This window comes from Microcebus murinus, chromosome 29 (assembly GCF_040939455.1).
Source record: "Microcebus murinus isolate Inina chromosome 29, M.murinus_Inina_mat1.0, whole genome shotgun sequence".
NCBI lineage: Eukaryota > Metazoa > Chordata > Mammalia > Primates > Cheirogaleidae > Microcebus > Microcebus murinus.
Genome location: NC_134132.1, coordinates 11,543 through 21,143, shown reverse-complemented (window position 1 = coordinate 21,143; position 9,601 = coordinate 11,543). Strand labels below are relative to the sequence as shown.

At 48.7% G+C, this 9,601-nt stretch overlaps 1 long non-coding RNA gene across 1 annotated transcript; it reads left to right on the top strand.

Moving 5' to 3' along the window:
- Positions 1-1,057: 1,057 nt before the first annotated feature.
- LOC142865543 (uncharacterized) lies at positions 1,058-1,369 on the top strand. Its single transcript, XR_012915747.1, has 2 exons — positions 1,058-1,123; positions 1,240-1,369. It is a non-coding gene; the product is annotated as an uncharacterized LOC142865543 (long non-coding RNA).
- The last annotated feature ends 8,232 nt before the right edge of the window (positions 1,370-9,601 follow it).

Sequence of the window (9,601 nt, the reverse complement as noted above, 5' to 3'; positions counted from 1 at the left end):
TTTTTCTATATATTTTTAGTTGGCCAATTAATTTCTTTCTATTTTTAGTAGAGAAAGGGTCTTGCTCTTTCTCAGGCTGGTTTCGAACTCCTGACCTCAAGTGATCCTCCTGCCTTAGCTTCCCGAGTAGCTGGGACTATGGGCATGTGCCATCATGCCTGGCTAATTTTTTTTTCTATATATTTTTAGTTGGCCAATTAATTTCTTTCTATTTTTAGTAGAGACGGGGATCTCGCTCTTGCTCAGGCTGGTTTTGAACTCCTGACCTTGAGCGATCCTCCCGCCTCGGCCTCCCTGAGTGCTAGGATTAACAAGCTGTTCATATTTGAAAGAAATCTTTCTTCTGAGCAGCAGGTCTCAGCAGTGGCTGAAGATATTTGGTAAACCATTCTGGAAACACACACGCTGTCATCCAGGCTTTGTTTAGCCATTTATAGAGCACAGGCAGAATAGAGATTTAGCAAGATTCTTTGAAGGGCCCCAGGTTTTCCAGAATGGTCAGTGAGCATTGGCTGAGAGTTATCAGCTGCATCAGCCCCTAACGAGAGTCAGCCTGTCCTTTGAACCTTCTAATTCAGGCATTGACTTTTCCTCTCTCTTACGTCTCTTTGCAACTAGCAAGAGCAGATTCTAATAAAGAGCTTTGGAATCGGGGCAGCTGTAGCTTCTGTAAAAGGGGAAAACCAGGAAATATTTTTTTAAAAAAAGAACTTATCCACTGTCATGGCATGAAATATTTTTTTTAATGGTGGTACAATATTTATACCATAAACTTTGGCCCCTTACCCATTTATAAGTGTGTCGGTTAGTGGCACTGAGCACATGCACAGTGTGGTGCAGCCATGATGGCTGAGTTCTCAGGAATCACCCGTCTGGCGTCTTCAAGGCCACCTAGAGAAGCCTGTGATGCATGGAAGTGAGGGCGAGCTTTGGAATCAGCTCTGGGTCAGACGTCTCCTCTCTCCTCGAAACCACTAGCTGTGTGGCTTTCGGCCAGTCAGCAACCTCTCTGAGCTGCAGTGTTACTTCCCTGTAAATTGGTGAGAAGCCTGCTCCTCCAACAGACTGTTCTCCAAGACCGAACTGAACCGAGAGCCTTCTCTAAATGCCTTGCGCAGTGCTGGTGAGTAGCCCATAAAATGTTGGGTCCCTCTCTTCTTTCTTCTCCTTTTTCAGTGTGATTTTTTTCTTGGTGCAAATGCTAGAGCAATTCAACTCTCCCCATCCCCATCTTCACAGCCTAGAAATTTGTCCGGGAGTCCCAGGAATAAATCTGGGAGTCAGGAAAAAGAAGAAAGCAAGCCCATGACCATGCATTTTGCCAGTTGGCCTGCCTCTGCCTTTTCCAGTTAGAGTCTTAAGTAGCGAAGTGGTTATTTCTTTTTCTTACCCGTGCGCGCATGCGCGCACGTGCGTGTGTGTGTGTGTGTGTGTGTGTGTGTGTGTGTGTGTGTGTGTAGGATAGTGTTTGGCACGCATTGTTGTGTGCATGTGTGTGGGTGTGCCAAAATATAGAGAAAAATGACAGAAAGAGGCCCACTTGAGACGTCACTTCTCTGCGCTGCAAGCTAGAGCTGACGAGGAAACCCCCTCTGAAGATCCCAGTGGATTTGGGGAGCATCTTGGATCAGAGAGAGGCACCAATGGTCCAGGACGCCATTCTTGTCCCATGAGAAAAGTATTTGAGGCTCAGCGAAAAGACAGGAGGCTACGCTGTCAAAAGGGAGCGGTTGGTTATTTTCAGCTCCGTAGAAAATCATATTGTGACAATGTGACGTTGTGAAAATCATATAGTAACAATATTATGAGATATTGTGACATGTTGTGAAAATCATATTGTGACAATATTGTGACATGTTGTGAAAACCATATTGTGACAATATTTTGACATTATTGTGACATATTGTGAAAATCATATTGTGACAATATTGTGAAATGTTGTGAAACCCATATTGTGACAATATTGTGACATATTGTGAAAAACGTGACAATATTGTGACATACTGTGAAAATCATATTGTGACAATATTGTGACATGTGAAAATCATATTGTGATAATATTGTGACACGTGAAAATCATATTGTGACAATATTGTGACAATATTGTGACATGTGAAAATGATGACAATATTATGACATGTTGTGAAAATCATGTAACAATATTGTGACAAATATGTGACAAACGTGACAATATTGTGACAAAAATGTGACAAACACGTGACAATATTGCGACAAACGTGACAATATTGTGACAAACGTGTGACAAAAATGTGACAAACGTGACAATCAAGACAATATTGTGACAAACATGTGACAAACATGTGATAATATTGTGACAAATATGTGACAATTTGGTGACAATATTGTGACAAACATGTGACAAACATGTGACAATATTGTGACAAATATGTGACAATTTGGTGACAATATTGTGACAAACATGTGACAATATTGTGACATGTGACAATTTGGTGAGAATATTTTGACAACATGTGACAATTTGTTGACAATAATGTGACAACATGTGACAATATTGTGACAACATGTAACAATTTGGTGACAATAATGTGAAAACATGTGACCATTTGGTGACAATATTGTGACAACATGTGACAATTTGGTGGCAATAATGTGAAAACACGTGACAATTTGGTGACAATATTGTGACAACATGTGACAATTTGGTGACAAAATTGTGACAACATGTGACAATTTGGTGACAACATGATGACAATTTGGTGACAATATGGTAACAACAGGTGACAACATGTGACAATTTGGTGACAATATGGTGACAACATGTGACAATTTGGTGACAATATGGTGACAACATGTGACAACTTAGTGACAACATGTGACAATTTGGTGACAATATGGTGACAACAGGCGACAATTTGGTGACAATATGGTGACAATTTGGTGACAATATGGTGACAACACTGTGACAACAGGTGACAATATGGTGACAATATGGTTACAACAGGTGACGATTTGGTGACAATATGGTGAGAACAGGTGACAATTTGGTGACAACAGGTGACAAATTGGTGACAATATGGTGAAAACAGGTGACAATATGGTGACAACAGGTGACAATTTGGTGACAACATGGTGACAACAGGTGACAATTTGGTGACAATATGGTGACAACATGTGACAATTTGGTGACAATTTGGTGACAACAGGTGACAACATGGTGACAACAGCTGACAAGAAGTGACAACTTGGTGACAATTTGGTGACAATATGGTGACAACAGGTGACAATTTGGTGACAATATGGTGACAATATGGTGACAACAGGTGACAATATGGTGACAATATGGTGACAACAGGTGACAATATGGTGGCAACAGGTGACAATTTGGTGACAATATGGTGACAATTTGGTGACAATATGGTGACAACTTTGTGACAACAGGTGACAATTTGGTGACAATATGGTGACAATATGGTGACAACAGGTGACAATTTGGTGACAACATGCGACAATTTGCAGACAACATGTGACAAATTGGTGACAATTTGGTGACAACAGGTGACAATTTGGTGACAATATGGCGACAATATGGTGACAACAGGTGACAACAAGTGACAATATGGTTACAACAGGTGACATTTTGGGGACAATATGGTGACAACAGGTGACAACAAGTGACAATATGGTGAAAACAGGTGACACTTTGGTGACAACAGGTGACAATATGGTGACAATATGGTGACAACATGTGACAATTTGGTGACAATTTGGTGACAACAGGTGACAACATGGTGACAACAGCTGACAAGAAGTGACAACTTGGTGACAATTTGGTGACAATATGGTGACAATATGGTGACAACAGGTGACAATTTGGTGACAATATGGTGACAATATGGTGACAACAGGTGACAATATGGTGGCAACAGGTGACAATTTGGTGACAATATGGTGACAATTTGGTGACAATATGGTGACAACTTTGTGACAACAGGTGACAATTTGGTGACAATATGGTGACAATATGGTGACAACAGGTGACAATTTGGTGACAACAGGTGACAATTTGGTGACAACATGCGACAATTTGCAGACATGTGACAAATTGGTGACAATTTGGTGACAACAGGTGACAATTTGGTGACAATATGGCGACAATATGGTGACAACAGGTGACAACAAGTGACAATATGGTTACAACAGGTGACATTTTGGTGACAATATGGTGACAACAGGTGACAACAAGTGACAATATGGTGAAAACAGGTGACACTTTGGTGACAACAGGTGACAATATGGTGACAATATGGTGACAACATGTGAAAATTTGGTGACAATTTGGTGACAACAGGTGACAACATGGTGACAACAGGTGACAAGAAGTGACAACTTGGTGACAATTTGGTGACAATTTGGTGACAACAGGTGACAACATGGTGACAACAGGTGACAACATGGTGACAACACGGTGACAACAGGTGACAAGAAGTGACAACTTGGTGACAATTTGGTGAAAATTTGGTGACAACAGGTGACAATATGGTGACAACAGGTGACAATTTGGTGACAATATGGTGACAACAGGTAACAATTTGGTGACAACATGGTGACAATATGGTGACAACTGGTGACAATTTGGTGACAACAGGTGACAATATGGTGACAACAGTTGACAATTTGGTGACAATATGGTGACAATTTGGTGACAATATGGTGACAACATTGTGACAACAGGTGACAATTTGGTGACAATATGGTGACAATATGGTGACAACAGGTGACAATTTGGTGACAACAGGTGACAATTTGGTGACAATATCACTGTTGATGTCATCGTCACTGTTGATGTCACTGTCGATGTCACTGTCGATGTCATTGTCACTGTCGATGTCATTGTCACAGTGAATGTGATTGTCACTGTCATTGTCACTGTAGATGTCATTGTCACTGTTGATGTCACTGTCCATGTCATTGTCATTGTGACTGTTGATGTCATTGTCACTGTCACTGTCGATGTCATTGTCACTGTCGATGTCATTGTCGATATCACTGTCACTGTCGATGTCATTGTCACTGTTGATATTGTCACTGTCGATGTCATTGTCACAGTCGATGTCATTGTCACTGCCGATGTCATTGTCACTGCCGATGTCATTGTCACTTTTGTCATTGACACAGTTGATGTCACTGCCAATGTCATTGTCACTGTTTTCATTGTCACTGTCGATGTCATTGTCACTGTGATTGTCACTGTCGATGTCATTGTAACTGTCAATGTCATTGTCACTGTGGATGTCATTGTCACTGTCATTGTCACTGTCGATGTCATTGTCATTGTCAATGTTGATGTCATTGTCATTGTCACTGTCAATGTCATTGTAACTGTTGCTGTCATTGTCATTGTCACTGTTGATGTCATTGTCACTGTCGATGTCATTGTCACTGTCATTGTCATTGTTGATGTTATTGTCACTGACGATGTCATTGATATTGTCACTGTCGATGTCATTGTCACTGTTGTCCTTGTCACGGTTGATGTCACTGTCGATGTCATTGTCACTGTTGATGTCATTGCCACTGTCATTGTCACTGTTAATGTCATTGTCACTGTCATTGTCACTGTCATTGTGATTGTCACTGTTGATGTTATTGTCACTGCTGATGTCATTGTCACTGTCATTGTCATTGTCACTGTCAATGTCATTGTCACTGTTGTACTTGTCACTGTTGATGTCACTGTCGATGTCATTGTCACTGTTGATGTCATTGCCACTGTCATTGTCACTGTTAATGTCATTGTCACTGTCATTGTCACTGTCACTGTTGATGTTATTGTCACTGCCGATGTCATTGTCACTGTCATTGTCATTGTCACTGTCAATGTCACTGTCACTGTCATTGTCACTGTCGATGTCATTGTGACTGTGGTTGTCATTGTCACTGCCGATGTCATTGTCATTGTTGTCATTGTCACTGTCAATGTCACTGTCGATGTCATGGTCACTGTCCATGTCAATGTCGATGTCATTGTCACCGTGGATGTCATTGCCACTGTCATTGTCACTGTCGATGTCATTGTCACTGTCATTGTCACTGTTGATGTCATTGTCATTGTCATTTTCATTGTCATTGTGATTGTCACTGTCGATGTTATTGTCACTGCCGATGTCATTGTCACTGTCATTGTGATTGTCAATGTCGATGTCATTGTCACTGTCGATGTCATTTGTTCTGTCACCATTTGAAGAGCACGGCGGGGGTCCAGGGGGGTGACCCCAACCCTCAGCACCCGCCACTGTGCCTGGCACCCCAGCCCACTCCGTGGGGCCTCCTCTTGCCCAAAGCTGCAGCTCCGCTGCCAAGCGACAGCAGGCATGGCATCTGGACTGTCGGGTCTCAGACCAAAGGTCTGGTCTGTGGGAACCGACACGCTGGAGGAAACCTTGAGAGTCTGAGAGGGGAGGGAGTTCCGGAAGAATTCCACGATGTCATTTTGAGCGAGTATGTGACCAGAACTCGTCCCGTTGCTTTTGGGGTTCTATGGGCTACACTCTGGTGGTGGCACTGGATGCTGGGGGATCCGGAGTCACACCCAGACCTGCTCGACAGGCCTCCTTTTACTTTTCTTTTCGGATTCAGTTTCTTAGAAAGTGTCTCTTATCTCTATTATTGCATTTTCTTTTCTCTCTCTTTTCAAGCAGATGATGGGAGTACAAGTATTGAGGTGACATGTGTTGCCCGTGGCCCCCTCGCCCCTGTTTCCTTATTTATTTCTCATTTTCTCCCAGCCTACTGTGGGGGTACCAACGTTAAGGTCCGGTGCATTGCTCTTTCCCCGCCTCCCCCCTCGGGTCAGAGCTTCAAGTGCGCCCATCCCCCAGTCGGTGCGCACCCACCCCATCCCTAATGGATGTGGATGCCCATCCCCTCCCCATGCCCACCCGACACCCACCCGATGAAGGTGATTCCTCTCTGTCCACTTAGGTGTCCATCCGTTCGTACCAATTTGCCGGTGAGCGCGCGCACGTGGTGCTCGTGTGCCCATTCTTGGGATACCTGGCTTACTGGAACGGGTTCCAGCTCTGGCCAGGAGAACACGAGAGGCGCCCTCTCACCGCTACTACTCATAGCCGAACAGCCCTCCGTGGCGTCCACGCGCCACATGTTATTAATGCACTCCTGGATGGATGGGCACTCGGGTCGCTTCCGCATCTTTGCGATTGTGAATTGTGCCCTAACTGTCACCCTACCCCTTACCCAGCCCGTCTCCTCTGCCCCTGCCTGACGCGCTCCTCCCCGGCCAGGCCCGTCACCGTCCTCTGCCCCTGCCTGACGGGCTCCTCCCCGCCCGGCCCACCAACTCGGCCACTGCCTGACTCGCTCCTCCCCGGCCAGGCCCGTCACTGTCCTGGGCCCCTGCCTGACCGGCTCCTTCCCGCCCGGCCTGTCACCGTCATCTGCCCCTGCCTGACACGCTCCTCCCCGCCCGTCACCGTCCTCGGCCCCTGCCTGACCGGCTCCTCCGTCGCCTGGGCATTCCAAGGGCTTGGTGTGGACGCTGCTTCCAGGAAGCCCTCCAGGAACCCGGCAGCAGGGCGGCCGGCCGCAGCAGTCTGGCGCACGCATCGCTAAGTCGCCTGCCGGGGCCGTGCCCCGCTGTGTGGCGGGGGCCCAGCCTGGTGTCTTCCCTGAGGCCCTGGGGCTGCCGCTCCCCGCAAGGGGAGAGCCTCCTGATGGGGACGTACACTGCACCTCTCCACGTCGGATTCCGGGGCTCTCTGTCCTGCCTGAAGGCCCAGCTGGCCTGGGGGTCCTTAGAGTGGCAGAAACATCCTAAAGCTGACATTGCGAGTCCGGTGGTTGTCTGCACTTTTGTACTGGGCACCCCAGGGAGGCCCAGGGGCTGGCTGGACAACGCGGTCTGCTCGGGGGCTTTGGAGGAGCAGCCGAGGCCCTTTGGACTTTGGTAGCAGCGTCTGAGGTGTCTCTGAGCCCTGCGCCAAGTCGAGGAGGAGGCGGGAGGGGCCGTGACCTGCAGTCGTGTTCCCGGGGTGGCACGGCATGTGGCTTCTTCCACAGGCTGCTTGGCCTGGGCTCCCTGCACCTGGGCCTTTGGAGGACTGGCCCTGTGCTTGCCAATGCTTCCTGCAGGGACCCAGAGCTGGGAGGTTGCATCTCCCAGCCCTGGGTCGGGCAGAGCCCCAGCGGGCCATGCCCACAACCTCTCTCAGCACAGGTCCCCCAGAAGGCTCCTTTGGGACCAGGATTCTCTTGCGGGTGACTTTTTAAAGTCTGGCCCCTGGATGGAGGGGCACGGGGAGTAGAGGAGCCGGAAGCGGAAGGGGGTGCCCATGCGAGGGGACGTTTTCAGGCCAAGTCCCAGCTTCAGCCTGATCCTCCTGGGAACCCCGGGGTGTACGTCACACCTCCTGGTAGTCCCGCTCTGAGACAAGGAGCCGGGCTTCGCATTCCCACAGCAGCCAGTCGTGGGCTGAGAACACCTGGGGCGTTGGGAACTACCTGGCTTCTCTTTGGATTACCATCTGGAGCAGCTTGGGAATCGTGCCGCCACACACACCCGAGTGCCGGTGTCTTCTGCACAGACTGCGGGCCTCGCTCTTCTGAATGCCACTGGCTCGCCACCCACCCACGGTTGAACCTGGTCAGGGTACTTTCTCTCAGGGGCAGACTCTGATCCGGGCGGGCTACCGGTGTTTCTGTTTGCTCGTTTCTTTCTTCCAGTTTGGGAAAGTCTTCCTTACTGGGTTTGGAAATCTCCTATGCCTTTCCTCGCCTATTCTGTCAGCTTTAAAATTCCCTTTCAGTTGCCACCCTCACAGATTGATTAGGAAACTCTTTTCGGTGCATTCCTTAGTGAAATGCCCTCAAGGAAGCTCGAATCCAATATCTAATCGCCGGCTTTTAGCAAGTACAAACCTGAGGGTGGTTGGGGTCCAGTCCACCCTGGGCCAGGCCCAGGCCCCTTGGACTGGGCCACAGGAGGACACAGAGCAGGGTCCCGGCCCCCACGGTAGCGGTGCCGGCAGTTCTCCAAGGGCTTGGGGGTTTTCCACAGGTAGGAGATGGAGGGGACTGATTTCTTCAGCGCCCCCCAAACCACCCCGCCCCACCCCACCCAGGGGACACATCCCGAGAGACACCCCTACACTCGCTCCCCTCCCATATGCGCCTTGCCCCAGCCCTGGCCTTGGGGAATAGGCGGCAGCCCACCCACGGGGCGGGGGCCCAGCTAAAAGGGGTTGTGGGGGAGGGCGGACCCTGGCTGGGGGAAGTGCCGCGAGCGCGTGCGCAGTCCGTAGCGGCGCGCTGGGGGTGGGGGCGGGTAGGTGAAGGAGGCGAGGCGAGGAGAGGAGGGGGGCTGGAAGGTCTCCACCTTGGCGGGTCCAGCCGTGGAGGCGCATCGTGTGTGTGTGTGTGTGTGTGTGTGTGTGTGTGTGTGTGTAGACAGCCCCCCACCCCACCCCGCCCTGTCCCTCACCTCAGTCCTCCGGAGTCCGCCCGACCGGGCCGGCGACCTCAACAGGCCCGGCGCGGGTCAGCGCTATCGCGGGGAAGCGCGGTGAGGCTGGGCTTCTTGAGCGGGGCTGGGGCGCCCTCCGCC